General features: G+C 47.6%; 1 long non-coding RNA gene across 1 annotated transcript; it reads left to right on the top strand.

The window, feature by feature from the left end:
- Positions 1 to 108: 108 nt before the first annotated feature.
- On the top strand, positions 109 to 19,139 carry LOC123344600. Its single transcript, XR_006572600.1, has 3 exons — positions 109 to 290; positions 7,445 to 7,513; positions 18,016 to 19,139. It is a non-coding gene; the product is annotated as an uncharacterized LOC123344600 (long non-coding RNA).
- Positions 19,140 to 19,765: the final 626 nt, after the last annotated feature.

Below are 19,765 nucleotides of genomic sequence, written 5' to 3'. Positions count from 1 at the left end.
ACCGGCCGGCACCATGCTGCGGGGAGGGCGGGGGCGGGCGCGGGAACCCTCTCCCGCTCCCCGCTGCTTCCTGCAAACTGCCGCCGCCGCAAGCTCCGCCCCGCCGGGCCAGCCCCGCAGCGCAGGCCGCACCGCAGCTGCGCGCTGCCTCCCCCGGCCGCAAGTGTCCGTGTCCCCTTCGCCGGGCCGGGAGCGGGTGCCAGCTCAGCCGGGGCCGCGGGGAGCTGGGGCGCCTGGCCGGGGGGCAGGGTCATCGCCCTACAGCGCGCTGCCACGCGGATCCACACAGGGTACGTCTACATGGGGCATGTAGGGGAGCGACTCTGAATTTACTGCGCTACAGGTTAGGTCGATGTAAGCGGTCTTGCGTTTTGGGCTTGTCTACAGTACCCGCCGGATCGGCACACAGCGATCAATCCAGCGGGGTTGATAAATCGACCGCTGAGCGCTCTCCCATCGACTCCAGTACTCCACCAGAACCAGACGCGCAAGCAGAGTCGACGGGAGAGCGTCAGCTGTCGACTTACTGTGGTGAAGACACCACAGTAAGTAGATCTAAGTACGTCGACTCACATAGCTGAAGTTGCGTACCTTAGATCGACCCCATGAGGTAGTGTAGACAAGCCCCTAGTCGTGGTAGCTGCTAGAAGTGCCTCTCAACCCTACTATTAACCCCTTGCCTGCCAAGCTGTGTAGAGTCACTGTCGATTCATAGATTCAGAGTCTAGGACTGGAAGGGACCTCGAGAGGTCATCGAGTCCAGTCCCCTGCCCTCATGGCAGGACCAAATACTGTCTAGACCATCCCTGATAGACATCTATCTAACCTCCTCTTAAATATCTCCAGAGATGGAGATTCCACAACCTCCCTAGGCAATTTATTCCAGTGTTTAACCACCCTGACAGTTAGGAACTTTTTCCTAATGTCCAACCTAAATCTCCCTTGCTGCAGTTTAAGCCCATTGCTTCTCGTTCTATCCTTAGAGGCTAAAGTGAACAAGTTTTCTCCCTCCTCCTGATGACACCCTTTTAGATACCTGAAAACTGCTATCATGTCCCCTCTCAGTCTTCTCTTTTCCAAACTAAACAAACCCAATTCTTTCAGCCTTCCTTCATAGGTCATGTTCTCAAGACCTTTAATTATTCTTGTTGCTCTTCTCTGGACCCTCTCCAATTTCTCCACGTCTTTCTTGAAATGCGGTGCCCAGAACTGGACACACTACTCCAGTTGAGGCCTAACCAGCGCAGAGTAGAGCAGAAGAATGACTTCTCGTGTCTTGCTCACAACACACCTGTTAATGCATCCCAGAATCACGTTTGCTTTTTTTGCAACAGCATCACACTGTTGACTCATATTTAGCTTGTGGTCCACTATAACCCCTAGATCCCTTTCTGCCATACTCCTTCCTAGACAGTCTCTTCCCATTCTGTATGTGTGAAACTGATTGTTCCTTCCTAAGTGGAGCACTTTGCATTTGTCTTTATTAAACGTCATCCGGTTTACCTGAGACCATTTCTCCAATTTGTCCAGATCATTTTGAATTATGACCCTGTCCTGTAAAGCAGTTGCAATCCCTCCCAGTTTGGTATCGTCTGCAAACTTAATAAGCTTGTAGTTAGGGTGATGCAATGTCAGTGCAGACCAGTGGTCCCCTAACTGGGGGGGTGCAGAGAAATGTCCGAAGGCTGCGGTGGGGCCCAGGTCAGCCCCCACAGGGGGCAGGAAGGCAGCGCCATCCAGCTCTGCTCTGTCCCCAGCTCTGCTCCAGCCCCACTCCCAGCCGCAGCTCGGGTCCCGGGCCCAACTCCACTCCTGGCTGCAGCCCCGGGCTTTGCCCTGGGCCCCGATCATGGCTCCAAACCGCTGTTCCCCAGGGAAGGTGGTGCAGACAGGTTCCATTACAGGTAAGGAGGGCGTGATGGAAAAATTTGGTGTAGACAGTATGTTGCTTACGTCAGCTGTTACTGGCTTTCAGGAGCGCACAATACCCTACGCTGACAGTACAATGGAAACAAGCACTCCTGGGGAGATCGCACACTGCTGACACTAGGAGCCAAGCGTGTGCACATGAGCAATTTAATGGCTGAGGTGGCTATATGCCAATGTAAGTTAGGTCGACATAATTTTGCAGTGTAGATATGGCCTAAGGGTGTGAATTTTAAAATGGGTTGGTTAGACCCATTAAACCCCTGTGTAGGTGCTCTTATTTGGAATTAAAGAAGTCTTAATTCACATTTAGCTTAATTCACTATAGGGTTTAATACAATTTAACTAATCTGCTTTAAATTTACATCTCTAGTTAATTGGGATTAATTTTCCAGAGAGTCTCCTTGTAAACAAGCCCTGAGTAGCACCAGATCAGAAGTCTGTTTCCATGCAGTAATGATGATGGAGCCCTGGCACCACATGCACCAGCCCTGAAACAGCATGGCAGGGCTGCCCCATCCTGATATAGCCCAGCGGGGTTGTCTGGTTCCCATAAGAGGGCCATGCATTTGCCATACACTGAGGGTACGTCTTCACTACCCGCCGGATCGGCGGGTAGCAATCGATTTCTCGGAGTTCGATATATCGCGTCTCATCTAGACGCGATATATCGAACCCCGAACGCGCTCCTGTCGACTCCGGAACTCCACCGGAGCGAGTGGCGGTAGCGGAGTCGACGGGGGAGCCGCGGACGTCGATCCCACGCCGTGAGGACGGGTAAGTAATTCGAGCTAAGGTACTTCGACTTCAGCTACGCTATTCACGTAGCTGAAGTTGCGTACCTTAGATCGACCCCCCCCCCCAGTGTAGACCAGGCCTGAATTAAATTCCCTGTAAACTGCGCGGCTGCCTGTTAAGTCCACACAGGTGCTCAGGGCTGCAGCAGGGAGAGATGCCTCTCCCCAAGCCCTGGACCTGCAGCGGCGCCCCTCCCCTGGCCACAACCCAGCCTGGCCTGGACCTGCCGCGGCCGGGGGAGAGGCGCCTGTCCCCTCCAGCCCACGTGCTGCTACAGGGAGAGGGAGCTTGGGGTGGGGAGTCCTCTCTCCCCACCACAGCCCTGGGGAGCCCCACTGCACCCCAAACCCCTCATCCCCAACCTCACCCCAGAGCCCAGACCTCCATCCAGAGCCCTCACCCCCCCACACACCCCAACCCTCTGCCCCAGCCTTGAGCCCCTCATCCCCAACCTCACCCCAGAGCCCTCACCCCCCCATATCCCAACCCTCTGCCCCAGCCCTGAGCCCCTCACCCCCCCACACACCCCAACCCTCTGCCCCAGCCCTGAGCCCCTCATTCCCAGCCTCACCCCAGAGCCCTCACCCCCCCATATCCCAACCCTCTGCCCCAGCCCTGAGCCCCTCACCCCCCCCACACCCCAACCTTCTGCCCCAGCCCTGAGCCCCTCATTCCCAGCTTCACCCCAGAGCCCTCACCCCACTGCACTCCAACCCTCTGCCCCAGCCCAGAGCCCCTCATTCCCAGCCTCACCCCAGAGCCCTCACCCCCCTGCACTCCTACCCTCTGCCTCAGCCGTGAGCTCCCTCTCACACTGTGAACCCCTCGGTCCACATGAATTTTGTGCACAATATGGAGGTGTCACATATCACCTCCATATTGGTGCACAGAACAAAATTCATTCCACACATGGGTGGGAAAAATTAGAGGGAACCCTGACTGTGAAAACCCATGTGAAAGAGCCAACCCCACAGCACAGCCAGCCCACGTCATTGAAAGGCAGCAGGATTCCCAGTACGCAAACACCAGCAGCTGCCCTGTGCCCAAAGAGCCATTGCACAGGCCACCCAGGGGGAACTCAGAAAGCCAGGCTTTGCTGCACCCCTTGTACAGAGCTGTCCTGTTGTTCCCCAGCTGCTATTTATTATTATTATATATTTGTATTGAGGCAGCGCCTAGGAGCTTCACACGTGACCCAGGACCCATCACTTTAGGTGCTGTACGTACACAGAACAAAAAGCTGGTCCTTGCCCAGCAAACTGTCAATCTAAGTGTAAGACCCGAGACAACAGCATATGGATACAGACAGACGGGGAGCACAAGGAAACTACGCAACAGTGTTGGTCCCCAGGATGGGCCGTGGTCTCAACACACCAGCAGCCTAACCATTGACAATCTAGTTTTGCAGGCATCATGTCAAAGCAGAGCATCATATCAAAGAAGGGATCGCTGGCCCAAGCCACCCTCCACTCAACATATGGACCCCTACGGCTCACAAAGCCAACCAAGCCAAGCCAGGAGAGGGCAGTTTTGTTCCCTTCAATACCACTATTTGCTATGTTTCAGTGACTGATAGAGCAGCTTTCTCTGTGGCATCATAATACGCTCTGTGGGCTAAAATCCTCTTCCTAGAGCCCCGACCTAGAACTGGGCCTGGTGCTAGGGAAATGCCATGATGAAGAAATGCTACTGCTAGGCTGTGGAATCACTCTACAACTGCTACTCCCATCTAATGGTCTTAGAGCATGCACCCCACCAGGCTTGATGGAGAAAGTGCCAGGGGTTAAAGCAAAAAGGAGCAGGAGAGAGCCCAGTTCTCCCTCCTCCCCGACCCCTGGCTTTGGTAAGCAGCTCCCTCACAGCTCTGCATCCTTGTTGAGTGAGAGTGCCCTTCCTTGCTCTAATCTGAATGAATAACTAGAGGATCCAAACCATGCCCTCACCGATTATGGGAGTGCTCTGTGTCTGTCTATATGTAAATAGTTAGTCGAGAAGGTGCCAGGAGATGGCCCACAAGAATATGTAGCATAGCTTCTGGGTTTTGTAGCACTGCTTTTGTGCACTGCACTTGGCGCAGCCCTTTCCATTGGCTCTTAACATGGTGTCAGAAGTAAGAGTTAACTCCCATTGATTTCTATTGGGCGTTAGATACCTAAATACCTTGGAGGCTCTGGGCCTGAGTCACTTCAGCAATGGCTGGGAGCAGCATGCCACTTCCCTGCTGCAAATCAAATGAATTGGGGATGGCTGAGAAAGCCAAAACTTCTTTAGGGCCTCATGCTGCACCCAGGTGTAGTGGCTGCATGGCTAACAATGAAACCGTGGCAATCAGAGTGGCTATGCTGAATACAATGTTGGGTAAGGGCTGCTTCAGGGCCACCCCTACGATCAGCTGTGCATCAATGACCAGGGAGCCCTGGTAGGGAGCTGCTAGAGGGCTCTGTGCTAGTAGAGCAGGGGACAGAACTCAGTGGGTTCTTCAGCACCCCTAAGGAGGAACTCTGGTTTGTGAACTGCATTTGCACCCCTCAGTCTGCATCAGAATACTACTGTCAGGAAGAAGCCTTGTTCTGTCCTTGATTCTAAGCTCCCTTGACCTCTGTGCCTTAAACTCATGAAATTGAGCCAGCTATCAATTAGTTACTTCTCTTCTTCAGAGCCCTCTTTTCTGGCCTATGGAAGGCGGGTTTAAGACCTGAGGGGACCGGGTTTCACCTCACAGCACAGTCACTCTGTACAGCAGTTTGCTGCTGGGTTTTATTAGAAACGTGTTTGTTATTATGGAGGGGCACGCAGTGAAGTGCAGTGCTAATCCAAATAGTGACTAATGCTGGCTGTTCAGTCTGGCCCACTGCAAGCATTCAAAAACTATGAGTCAGGCCCAGCAAAAAATCCTGATAGGCAGAAAAATAATGAGATTTTAAAAAATAATAAATGTTAGGTTGATTTTCTTTGCTGTTTAGTGTTTGAGCCTTCAGACTTCACATTTTCAAGGTTTCTTTGCACCATAAAGGCTAGAGACTTTTTTTGTTTGTGTAAAAGTAAAAGTTAGATTGTCGTATAATCACATGGCTCCAGGAGTTGGGGTTTTAAGAGAACCACAAAATATCATGAGATTCACAATAAAATCACATGAGATGGCAACACCATTATCACCATTTTAGGATTGCAGATCAAGACTGCTCCAGGTACAAGTATAAAGATTGTTTTTGCTAACTCCTAGCTCTGCAAGCTCACCTTGGGATCTGAGAGTCATGCTGGGTTGTTCCTGGCTTGTGCATCAGTAACAATAAAGACAGTAGCAATCAGAACTCTGTTAGCCATTCTGCTGCTGATGCGTGTGCCTACATAGAATCCAGCTTACTGTCTCATGACCATTTGGACTCTGCAGTGTTAACAGGAGTAATAAATAGTTAAAACTTACTTTAGTCAGCAAAGTCAGCAGATATGATTGTGAACACACTTGGGGGGTGGGGTGGGGTAGATGGGTGGAGCAAGAAGATGCCACTTTGACACAGCTGCTTTTCTCAGTAAAACTGCGGTTTGCTAATGCACAGTTTCCAGTGGGTTTGTTTGCTGGCCAAGTAAGGCCTTAACGTGGAATTGTGAGACCTTCTAAAATTCTGGTTTTGGTGCAAACTACAATTATCCCTGAAGATGTTTTTGACTGAAATAAGTTATAGATTGTCTGCCTTTACTCCAGATGAATGACATTTTTTGTTTGGCAGAGCTATTGACATGGATTTCTTATGAAAAAAGTTAAATGGTAGTTTCAGTTAAAGGATGTGAGGGTGGAGGGTAAGTAGCGAGGCAGGGAAAGTTACGTAGCATATCTTGATACAGTGTGCCATTATGGCACAGATAAAGGCCACATTTGCTGTCTGGTTGAGATTTATCATTGGGTGCAATTTTATAACAATCCACTAGACGGCAAAATTCTACTTATAACTGAGTTGTGCTTTTGTATGGCAATTGTATTCAAGAGCATTACATGGAAGATGAGAGGATTATATGATCCTGTTAAACACACCTGGAAACTGTTGACATTTATGCATTTAAAAAAAAGACCAGATTGCTATAATCTAGGAAATGGACATGGGGTCTGGTCCTAAGCCACTGAAGTCAAGTGGTGCTATGCCATTGACTTCAATGGGTTTTAGATCAAGCCTTGGCTGTCCAAAAACATAAAACAAATTCCTTTCTGCACTAGCTGGGACAGGCGTGTGACTCCTCCAGAACCTCAGACTACAGGGCCTGTGGCACTGATCTAGGAAGCACTCCAGTGGTTAGATGTTTGGATGACTGTGTGTGTTCTTCCTGTGTGCTGCCCCAAGCTCTGCGCAGACAGCCGGCACAGCAGACCTCGAGTGAACCACCCAATGACCACAAGATTCGTTACGGGACAAAGGCGCCAGGCCAGTTTATTGTCAACAAAGCACAGTCATAGCACCTGGCAGATGAGGATACTAAGACATGTATGCCCATGACAATGGACGCAGCTCAGTGAATAGCGGGACTTTCCATTCCTCCCTCATCTGGACAAAGATACTCCCTTTGAGATACATCTGTATACTCTGATACAAACAAGTTGGCACTGCCTCTGACATAGTTACTGTCCCCTAATGTGGCTAGTTATTACCCATCGTCTTGTACTTATTGGTTTGATTAAAACATCTTTATTACATACAGTAATACGTACAGTATTATGCTTTGCGAACAGGGGCTGCTAACAGGGAGTTTCGCAAGGGAGTTCTCCAGGTGAAGGAGGAGCTAATACAGCATCTGTGGGGTAAGTGACTGTCTGTAGTGTGTGTTTGTTTGGGTTTGGGGGTTACTTGCTGTGTGCTGAGCTTGTGTTTGTCAGTCTGTTTGTTTGTTTGGTTGTTTGAGGGACCGTGTGCTCTGGCTGGCAGTTGGAGGCAGGTTTGAAAGCTCGAAGCCTCTGGTAATTGGCTGAGCCTTAATCAGTGGGCGGGGCATTCACTCAGGCCAGGGCTTTATAAAGCCGCGCACAAGCGACCAGGGGCTGCTAACAGGGAGTTTCGCAAGGGAATTTGGAAGGGGAGTGGGAAGGGACCGGGAGTTCCTCGCCGGCCGTAACCCCTTCCCTGTGGCCCCCCCCTAAAATCCTAAAACCTATAAACCAAACTACATTCAAAACCTCTTTCTTTAAACCACCCTTACATTAACTAGGAGACAATGCAGGCAGAAGCCCAGCAGCAGGGTGGGGGCTATCCAGTTTATTGCGCTGAGTGTTGCATGTATGATTACCTGCCCTGTGGGCGGGTGGCGTATGTGTGCAGTCGGTGCAAGGAGCTCCTGGCCCTCAGAGACCATGTACGGACTTTGGAGGCCAGGGTGGCGGAACTGGAGGAGCTAAGAGAGGCAGAGAGGTATGTTGATGAGGCTTTCCGGGACACTGTAGAATTGTCCCACCTCCGCTCAGACAGCTCCTGTGCTGTTGAGGAGGAAGAAAGGCCCAGGGAAGCAGAGCAGTCGATGGGAGCAGAGGGAAACCTTCCCGTAGTCGGGACCCTCCTTCCAGATGGTGTTGGGGTTGCCTCTCGCACTGAGGTTGCCTCTCCGGGGGAGGGAACTCCAGTTTCTAGGAAAAGGCAGGTGTTAGTAATGGGAGATTCGATTATTAGAAATGTAGATAGCTGGGTCTGTGATGACCGGGAGAACCGTATGGTGACTTGCCTGCCTGGTGCGAAGGTTGCGGATCTCTCGAGGCATCTAGATAGACTTATGTGTAGTGCTGAGGAGGAGCCGGTGGTCGTGGTACATGTAGGTACCAATGACATAGGGAAGGGTAGGAGAGATGTCCGGGAAGCCAAATTTAGGCTGCTAGGAAAGAGACTGAAATCCAGGACCTCTATGGTGGCATTTTCAGAAATGCTCCCAGTTCCACGCTCAGGGCCAGGTAGGCAGGCAGAGCTTCAGAGTCTCAATGCGTGGATGAGACAATGGTGTAGAGAGGAGGGGTTCACGTTCATTAGGAACTGGGGAAACTTCTGGGATGGGAGGAGCCTATACAGGAGAGATGGGCTCCACCTAAACCAAAGTGGAACCAGACTGCTGGCGCTAAACATTAAAAAGGTTGTAGAGCAGTTTTTAAACTAGGAGATGGGGGAAAACCGACTGCTGCAGAGGAGCGTGTGGATCGGACACAGACTTCTCTTAGGGGAGAGTCTGATGATAGAGAATCTCCAGGTTATAGTCAAGAGCAGAGGACTGAAAAGTATAATGTAAGGGCCGGATCAGATGATAAACAGTCACATAAAAAAGAATCTGGCACATCAGAAAAAGGCAGGCTAATAAACAGGGACAAGTTTTTAAAGTGCTTGTACACAAATGCCAGAAGTCTAAATAATAAGATGGGTGAACTAGAGTGCCTTGTGATAAAGGAGGATATAGATATAATAGGCATCACAGAAACCTGGTGGACTGAGAGCAACCAATGGGACACAATCATTCCGGGGTACAAAATATATCGGAAGGACAGAACAGGTCATGCAGGGGGAGGAGTGGCACTATATGTGAAAGAAAGTGTAGATTCAAATGAAGTAAAAATCTTAAGCGAATCCACATGTTCCATAGAGTCTCTATGGATAGAAATTTCATGCTCTAGTAAAAATATAACATTAGGGATCTATTATCGACCACCTGACCAGGACAGTAATAGTGATGATGAAATGCTAAGGGAAATTAGAGAGGCTATCAAAATTAAGAACCCAATAATAGTGGGGGATTTCAATTATCCCCATATTGACTGGGAACATTTCACTTCAGGACGAAATGCAGAGATAAAATTTCTCGATACTTTAAATGACTGCTTCATGGAGCAGCTGGTACGGGAACCCACAAGGGGAGAGGCAACTCTAGATTTAATCCTGAGTGGAGCGCAGGAGCTGGTCCAAGAGGTAACGATAGCAGGACCGCTTGGAAATAGTGACCATAATACAATAGCATTCAACATCCCTGTGGTGGGAAGAACACAACTGCCCAACACTGTGGCATTTAATTTCAAAAGGGGGAACTATACAAAAATGAGGGGGTTAGTTAGACAAAAGTTAAAAGGTACAGTGACTAAAGTGAAATCCCTGCAAGTTGCATGGGCCCTTTTTAAAAGACACCATAATAGAGGCCCAACTTCAATGTATACCCCAAATTAAGAAAAACAGTAAAAGAACTAAAAAAGAGCCACCGTGGCTTAACAACCATGTAAAAGAAGCAGTGAGAGAGAAAAAGACTTCCTTTAAAAAGTGGAAGTCAAATCCTAGTGAGGCAAATAGAAAGGAGCACAAACACTGCCAACTTAAATGCAAGAGTGTAATAAGAAAAGCCAAAGGGGAGTTTGAAGAACGGCTAGCCAAAAACTCCAAAGGTAATAACAAAATGTTTTTTAAGTACATCAGAAGCAGGAAGCCTGCTAAACAACCAGTGGGGCCCCTTGATGATCAAAATACAAAAGGAGCGCTTAAAGACGATAAAGTCATTGCGGAGAAACTAAATGGATTCTTTGCTTCAGTCTTCACGGCTGAGGATGTTAGGGAGATTCCCAAACCTGAGCTGGCTTTTGTAGGTGACAAATCTGAGGAACTGTCACAGATTGAAGTGTCACTAGAGGAGGTTTTGGAATTAATTGATAAACTCAACATTAACAAGTCACCGGGACCAGATGGCATTCACCCAAGAGTTCTGAAAGAACTCAAATGTGAAGTTGCGGAACTATTGACTAAGGTGTGTAACCTGTCCTTTAAATCGGCTTCGGTACCCAATGACTGGAAGTTAGCTAATGTAACGCCAATATTTAAAAAGGGCTCTAGGGGTGATCCCGGCAATTACAGACCGGTAAGTCTAACGTCGGTACCGGGCAAATTAGTTGAAACAATAGTAAAGAATAAAATTGTCAGACACATAGATAAACATAAACTCTTGAGCAATAGTCAACATGGTTTCTGTAAAGGGAAATCGTGTCTTACTAATCTATTAGAATTCTTTGAAGGGGTCAACAAACATGTGGACAAGGGAGATCCGGTGGACATAGTGTACTTGGATTTCCAGAAAGCCTTTGACAAGGTCCCTCACCAAAGGCTCTTATGTAAATTAAGCTGTCATGGGATAAAAGGAAAGGTCCTTTCATGGATTGAGAACTGGTTAAAGGACAGGGAACAAAGGGTAGGAATTAATGGTAAATTCTCAGAATGGAGAGGTGTAACTAGTGGTGTTCCCCAAGGGTCAGTCCTCGGACCAATCCTATTCAATTTATTCATAAATGATCTGGAGAAAGGGGTAAACAGTGAGGTGGCCAAGTTTGCAGATGATACTAAACTTCTCAAGATAGTTAAGACCAAAGCAGATTGTGAAGAACTTCAAAAAGATCTCACAAAACTAAGTGATTGGGCAACAAAATGGCAAATGAAATTTAATGTGGATAAATGTAAAGTAATGCACATTGGAAAAAATAACCCCAACTATACATACAACATGATGGGGGCTAACTTAGCTACAACGAGTCAGGAAAAAGATCTTGGCGTCATCATGGATAGTTCTCTGAAGATGTCCACGCAGTGTGCAGAGGCGGTCAAAAAAGCAAATAGGATGTTAGGAATCATTAAAAAGGGGATAGAGAATAAGACTGAGAATATATTATTGCCCTTATATAAATCCATGGTACGCCCACATCTCGAATACTGTGTACAGATGTGGTCTCTTCACCTCAAAAAAGATATTCTAGCACTAGAAAAGGTTCAGAAAAGGGCAACTAAAATGATTAGGGGTTTAGAGAGGGTCCCATACGAGGAAAGATTAAAGAGGCTAGGACTCTTCAGCTTGGAAAAGAGAAGACTAAGGGGGGACATGATAGAGGTATATAAAATCATGAGTGATGTTGAGAAAGTGGATAAGGAAAAGTTATTTACTTATTCCCATAATACAAGAACTAGGGGTCACCAAATGAAATTAATAGGCAGCAGGTTTAAAACAAATAAAAGGAAGTTCTTCTTCACGCAGCGCACAGTCAACTTGTGGAACTCCTTACCTGAGGAGGTTTGAAGGCTAGGACTATAACAATGTTTAAAAGGGGACTGGATAAATTCATGGTGGCTAAGTCCATAAATGGCTATTAGCCAGAATGGGTAAGAATGGTGTCCCTAGCCTCTGTTCGTCAGAGGATGGAGATGGATGGCAGGAGAGAGATCACTTGATCATTGCCTGTTAGATTCACTCCCTCTGGGGCACCTGGCATTGGCCACTGTCAGTAGACAGATACTGGGCTAGATGGACCTTTGGTCTGACCCGGTACGGCCTCTCTTATGTTCTTATGTTCTTATGTCATCCTGACCTTATCTTTTAGGAGGGGTCAGTTATTCCTGTTATCCCTGGCGAATGTTTTTGTACCACCCTTGATATCGGGATGTTCTGGTACTACTTTATATCAGGATGAATTTGCGTGAGTTCTCTGTGCTTAGCACTTCTTAGGAATGGTCTTGCCAGATTCTGTGAGGGGACTGCATGGTCACCTGTGCTGCTGAGTTCGCCACGCTGACCAAACAGGAAGTGAAATTCAAAAGTTCCTGGGGATTTTCCTGTGTACCTGGCTAGTGCATCGGAGTTCAAAGTGCTGTCCAGAGCGGTCACAATGGAGCACTCTGGAATAGCTCCTGGAGGCCAATAATGTAGATTTGCGTCCCCAAATTCGACCCAGCAAAGTCGATTTTAGCGCTACTCCCCTCGCCGGGGAGGAGTACAGAAGTCGATTTTAAGAGCCCTTTAGATCGATGGAACGGAGTTGGTTGTGTGGACGCATTCATTTTTAAATGGACCTAATGCGGCTAAATTCGACCTAACCCCATAGTGTAGACCAAGCCTCAGGCTATCTTCTTACTACAACTCCCATTCATTGCGAGGATGTTTTATAGAAGGCCCTTATGGCAGCTCTCAATTCCAACAGGGAAACTGAATGCATAGACATTTCATGCTTCAGTGCTGTGGCATCCCCTCCCCTCCTGCCCCAGGGTTAAACCACTCCTTGTATTACCGAGCCTGTACCAGTCATTCTCTTGGACTGAGTATTCATTCATCATTATTTATTCTATGTGTCTGCCGCCCCCCAGCACCGCAGCATCTGAGCGTCCTGCAAGCATTAATGAAGTATATCTTTGTAACAGGCTCAGAGAGATTAAGACAGTTGCTCAAGGTCACACAGCAAGTCAGTTTGCAGAACTGGGAACAGAACCCAGGAGTCCTGACTTCTCCCTCCCTGCGCTAAACATCACTGCAGCTATACCCTGTGTACTCTGAGAATATGTAGTGATGATGATGATGCCAGGCAACTTGGCATTTACAGGCTGATCACTGCCTTTCTGCTTTGGTGTTCCTCGTACTAGTCAATGGATTTTTTCCCTAAGTAGGAAATATTGAATAGGGCTTGGATACAGACAGAGGGATTAAACTATAGAAAATCTAAGTTTCAGCTAAACAGAAATATTAGATTCTTTTTCGCCTAGCTGGATGGAAATTGACATTGACTACAGAAAGCATGCATTCAAAGCAAGAATCCACAGCTATAGTCACCTTACCTAGAAGAAAAATTAACACTGGATAATAGCAGGATCAGGAGATGAGAAAAAGCACCTAGAGCAACAATTTATTTTGCATAAGACCCCTGGTAACAAAAAAGCTCTGGGAAAAAAACTCAGTGGAACTACATATGAAGTACACTGTGTCCCTAATTTTCAAAATTAGGTGCTTAAAATTAGGCTCCTAAATCCATAATTAGGCACTGAAATAAATGGCCTGCTTTTCAGAGGTGCTGAGCACCCACAAGTCACTATGAATCCTGTATGTCTGAGTCGTGGGCTAGTGAGCCTCCATGCACTCACTTTAGATATCTAAGGATAAATGCAGCAAAGATATCAAATGTGTTCACATAACCATAAATCTTCAGTCATTACAGACCTGGTCTTGCAGCCTTTAGTCACATGAGTAGAAATGGAAATCCTCATGTGTCTATGGGCTGCAGGATGGGGCTCTAAACTATCAAAACCTACAAGAGTAGTTCCATTTCCTAATACCATGCACTGGAACAGTGCAGGTTATCATGACTTATCACAAATCCTGAAAGAAAAATGTACAATGATGATCATGCAAAATATCAGCAAAAGGTTTATTTACAAAAGACAAGTAGGTGAAAATATCTATGCAATGTAAAGCCCAATGGGAGCTGTTGGTAGAATGTAAGCTACAGCTCACTTCTTCAGCTGCATAGACCCATTGGTGGGTCATCTCAATTATCACTTCAAAAGTTTTTTTTCTCCTGCTGATGATAGCTCATCTCAATTGATTAGACTCTTCCTGTTGGTATGCATACTTCCACCTTTTCATGTTCTCTGTATGTATAAATATCTCCTGTCTGTGTGTTCCATTCTATGCATCCGAAGAAGTGAGCTGTAGCTCATGAAAGCTTATGCTGAAATAAATTTGTTAGTCTCTAAGGTGTCACAAGTACTCCTGTTCTTTTTGCGAATTCAGACTAACAGGGCTGCTACTCTGAAACCTGTTGGTAGAATGGGAGCTTGCTATGATCTCTGCTACCAGTTGTTATCAGTACCTTCAATGACATTGTATTTTGCACATGTGAGACCCAGGAGAAACTGTATCATCCAGTGATAATACAGACATTCTTTGCAGGGAGTTGGTAGTTGTTAGATACTTTTCTGCGATCCATACACTTTTTTGTACAAGGAGCCACATAGTTATAGGTATTTAGGTGGTTATCTGCATCTTTTAGGTGCCTAAATATCTTTGAAAAACTGACCCAGAGTCCACAGTGATTGGACTCACTAGGATAAAAGTTAAGTGCACATCAGATTTGGCAGGTTTCAGAGTAGCAGCCGTGTTAGTCTGAGAAAACTGGGATGAGGTGGATAAAAATCAATGATTTTTTCAAAAAAATAAAAAAAACAGATTTTTGAGAAAAAGATTGTTTTAATTAAGATATATCATAGAATCATAGAATCTCAGGATTGGAAGGGACCTCAGGAGGTCATCTAGTCCAACCCCCTGCTCAAAGCAGGACCAAACCCAACTAAATCATCCCAGCCAGGGCTTTGTCAAGCCTGACCTTAAAAACCTCTAAGGAAGGAGATTCCACCACCTCCCTAGGTAACCCATTCCAGTGCTTCACCACCCTCCTAGTGAAAAAGTTTTTCCTAATAGCCAACCTAAACCTCCCCCTTTGCAACTTGAGACCATTACTCCTTGTTCTGTCATCTTCTACCACTGAGAACAGTCTAGATCCATCCTCTTTGGAACCCCCTTTCAGGTAGTTGAAAGCAGCTATCAAATCCCCTCTCATTCTTCTCTTCTGCAGACTAAACAATCCCAGTTCCCTCAGCCTCTCCTCATAAGTCATGTGCTCTAGCCCCCTAATCATTTTTGTTGCCCTCCGCTGGACTCTCTCCAATTTATCCACATCCTTCTTGTAGTGTGGGGCCCAAAACTGGACACAGTACTCCAAATGAGGCCTCACCAGTGCTGAGTAGAGGGGAATGATCACATCCCTTGATCTGCTGGAAATGCCCCTACTTATACAACCCAAAATGCCATTAGCCTTCTTGGCAACAAGGGCACACTGTTGACTCATATTCAGCTTTTCGTCCACCGTAACCCCTAGGTCCTTTTCTGCAGAACTGCTGCCCAGCCATTCGGTCCCTAGTCTGTAGCAGTGCATGGGATTCTTCCGTCCTAAGTGCAGGACTCTGCACTTGTCCTTGTTGAACCTCATCATATTTCTTTTGGCCCAATCCTCTAATTTGTCTAGGTCCCTCTGTATCCTAGCCCTACCCTCCAGCGTATCAACCACTCCTCCCAGTTTAGTGTCATCTGCAAACTTGCTAAGGGTGCAGTCCACACCATCCTCCAGATCGTTAATGAAGATATTGAACAAAACCGGCCCCAGCACCGACCCTTGGGGCACTCCACTTGATACCGGCTGCCAACTAGACATGGAACCATTGATCACTACCCGTTGAGCCTGACCATCTAGCCAGTTTTCTATCCACCTTACTGTCCATTCATCCAGCCCATACTTCTTTAACTTGCTGGCAAGAATACTGTGGGAGACTGTATCAAAAGCTTTGCTAAAGTCCAGAAATAGCACATCCACTGCTCCCCCTCATCCACAGAGCCGGTTATCTCGTCATAGAAGGCAATTAGGTTAGTCAGGCATGACTTGCCCTTGGTGAATCCATGCTGACTGTTCCTGATCACTTTCCCCTCCTTTAAGTGGTTCAGAATTGATTCCTTGAGGACCTGTTCCATGATTTTTCCAGGGACTGAGGTGAGACTGACTGGCCTGTAGTTCCCTGGATCTTCCTTCTTCCCTTTTTTAAAGATGGGCACTACATTAGCCTTTTGCCAGTCATCCGGGACCTCCCCCGATCGCCATGATTTTTCAAAGATAATGGCCAATGGCTCTGCAATCTCATCGGCCAACTCCTTTAGCACCCTCGGATGCAGCGCATCCGGCCCCATGGACTTGTGCTCGTCCAGCTTTTCTAAATAGTCCCGAACTACTTCTTTCCCCACAGAGAGCTGGTCACCTCCTCCCCATACCGTGCTGCAGAGTGCAGCTGTCTGGGAGCTGACCTTGTCTGTGAAGACAGAGGCAAAAAAAGCATTGAGTACACTAGCTTTCTCCACATCCTCTGTCACTAGGTTCCCTCCCTCATTCAGCAAGGGGCCCACACTTTCCTTGACTTTCTTCTTGTTGCTAACATACCTGAAGAAACCCTTCTTGTTACTCCTAACATCTCCGGCTAGCTGCAACTCCAAGTGTGATTTGGCCTTCCTAATTTCACTCCTGCATGCCTGAGCAATACTTTTATACTCCTCCCTGGTTATTTGTCCAATCTTCCACTTCTTATAAGCTGTTTTTTTGTGTTTAAGATGAGCAAGGATTTCACTATTGAGCCAAGCTGGTCGCCTGCCATATTTACTTTTCTTCCTACACATCAGGATGGTTTGTTCCTGCAACCTCAATAAGGTTTCTTTAAAATACAGCCAGCTTTCCTCGACTCCTTTCCCCGTCATGTTATTCTCCCAGGGGACCTTGCCCATCAGTTCCCTGAGGGAGTCGAAGTCTGCTTTTCTGAAGTCCAGGGTCTCTGTTCTACTGCTTTCCTTTTTTCCTTGTGTCAGGATCCTGAATTCGACCATCTCATGGTCACTGCCTCCCAGGTTCCCATCCACTATTGCTTCCTCTACTATTTCTTCCCTGTTTGTGAGCAGCAGGTCAAGAAGAGCTTTTCCCCTAGTTGGTTCCTCCAGCACTTGCACCAGGAAATTGTCCCCTACACTTTCCAGAAACTTCCTATCTTTGAGCTATAATGGCTCATCATGGACTAGGGATTATAAATTCTAATTCTATAGTATGAGACAATATATTCATGTAATGTTTAAGAAAAATTTCGTAAATGAGTTCCAATAGTTCATGGATTAGGGACCCAATCTTATAGGGTTACAGGGGTTTATGCATAGATTATTTAGGTTAATCTTTCTATCTACCCAATGGGACTCTCAGTGCTCAGTCTAGAAGATACCATCAGAGATGCTTAGTTTTGCAGTTCCCAAACTGTGGATTTGTGTCTCCAGAGATAACATGCTTGTTAACAGCAAAAATGTTTTTAATAAATAATATATAGAGATGAGAAATAACAGACCTCAACCCTATTGACCCGCTGCAAATTTGTGTACACAGAGTCAATCCCTTACCTCTCTCTAAAAGTGCAAAGTTTCAAAAAGTTCAATGAATATGACTATTGAGGCCGGAATAGATCTGGACAAGGAGAAGAAGTCTGGAAATAAATGTGGGAAGGGAGGGACAGGCAGTAGAAACAAAAGTGAAACTGAGCAGCATATTCCAGAAGTCTTGAGGTCTTTCTGAGTGTAGCCTTCATTGATTTGAGATCTACCATAACATTCTCTCACTAGAAAAGGAAACCTATAATGGCAGCAGGCCATAAAAGAGACCCAGTTTGGGAATAAGAACCATTCAAGAAATATATGTTTGCTGATGATGTTTTAAAGAAAGTCACACCAGTGAACTGGTGGAAGTCACTTAAGCACTTGCATTCAGAGACTGTTGAAGTGATAATCTCACTTTTAACAGCAGTAGCTGCTTCTGCCGATTTAGAAAGAATATTTTCTTCCTTTGGACTAATTCAGTCCAAATTGAGAAATTGTTTGGGACCTGAAAAAGCAGGAAAGCTTGTTTTTCTTTTCCAGATTATGAACAAACAGGAAAATGAAGGTGAAGATGACTGAGTTAGCTGCAGAAGACCAAGGCCATCAAGATATTCAGCCAGATGGATGAGGTGGAAGCAGGGGACTGTGAACAGTTCAAACAGTTCCTGCTGCGCAAGTTTGAGCTGACCCCCAAGGCATACAGGAAAAGGTTCTGGGGTGTGCAGAAGAACCAGGGGATCACCTATCTGGAACTGGTCACGCTGATGGGGGAATACACCCACAAGTGGGTGAACGGGGCCAGGGCCCAGACAAAGGAGGATGTGATTGAACTGATGGGGCTGGAGCGACTACATGAACTCTGTTCCCCTGACCTGAGGATGTGGCTGGTGGACAAGAGGCCGAAGGACCTGTGTTGCACGGGACTGCTGGCTGACGAGTTTGTAGACAGCAGGTCGGGATATGGAATGGAATGCCAGGGGGACAGGCCCACATCAGTGCAGAAGGGGTGTGTGGCGGGCCTGGCACCTCACCGCCCCTTTGTGGCAGGGGTGGGATGGGGTATCGGAACCTCGCCACTCCCAAGTTCACATGCTTGCCTCTCTGTGGGTGGCCAGATGCGGCCTAATGGCCTGTCTCCATGCAATCACCCCTTGGTCAGGGTAGTGGGCCCTAATGGCTAGAGTACATGTAAATCGCTCCCAGCATTGGAGCAATACGGCCCAATGGCCAGAGTCCATATAACCCCCGCCATTGCAGGCGAGGCAGTGTGGCCTAGCAGCCAGAGTCCATGTAGCTCACCCCAAGAGTCAGGGCTGTGTGGCCTGACAGCCAGAGTCCATATAACTTCCCCCTCGCAGGCAGGATAGTACGGCCTAGTGGCCTGAGTCCATGTAAATTGCCCCAAGTGTCAGGGCAGTATGGCCTTATGGCCAGAGTCCAGATAACTCCCCCTTCAAAGGTGGGGTAGTAGAGGGTGGTAGGGGGACCTGGGCCTGCCCTCTCCACCGGGTCCCAACCCAGGGCCCTGTTAGTGGCAAGTTCCCCTTACCCCAAGCTCAGCAGGGATCCGCCCGCAACACGCCAAGCAGCTGTGCGGCTCTAATGCCGTTTGCCTGTAAAGTTCCCCATGGTCACTCCCTACCATAAATGTTGGGTTCTCCGCTTCATAGAGGGTATGGCTGGAGAGTCTTGCCCGCATGCTCGGGGTTCAGCTGACCGCCATATTTGGGGTCGGGAAGGAATTTTCCTCCAGGGTAGATTGGCTGTGGCCCTGGAGGTTTTTCGCCTTCCTCCGAAGCATGGGGCAGGGGTCGCTTGCTAAAGGAGTGGGGGGATCGGCTAATGTGGCCTGCATCTTGCAGGAGGTCAGACTAGATGATCATATTGGTCCCTTCTGATCTTGGATTCTATGATTCTATGATATGGGTCCTTCGGTCTGTTCCCCTCCTGTGACGTATTCCGTCTGGGCCTCAGGAGATAGCTAGTGGTCCCCCAGAAGTACCGCTGCAGGCTACTGTACCTGGCCCACGATGTCTTTCTCTCGGAACACCAGGGAATCCAGCGCACCAGGCAGAGGCTGCTACGGAACTTTTACTGGACTGGGGTCTTTGATGCCGTCCAGCAGTACTGCAGGTTCTGCGACCCCTGTCAGAGGGTGGGGAAGACCCAGGACAAGGGGAAAGCAGCTTTGAGGCCTCTGCCCATCATAGAGGAGCCTTTTCAGAAGGTGGCCGTGGACCTGTGGGACCCCTCAGCAAGGCAACTCGAACAGGGAAAAAAAACCTGGTGG

The sequence above is a fragment of the Mauremys mutica genome, chromosome 11 (genome assembly GCF_020497125.1).
Source record: "Mauremys mutica isolate MM-2020 ecotype Southern chromosome 11, ASM2049712v1, whole genome shotgun sequence".
Lineage (NCBI taxonomy): Eukaryota > Metazoa > Chordata > Testudines > Geoemydidae > Mauremys > Mauremys mutica.
This window is presented reverse-complemented; position numbering and strand designations above follow the sequence as displayed.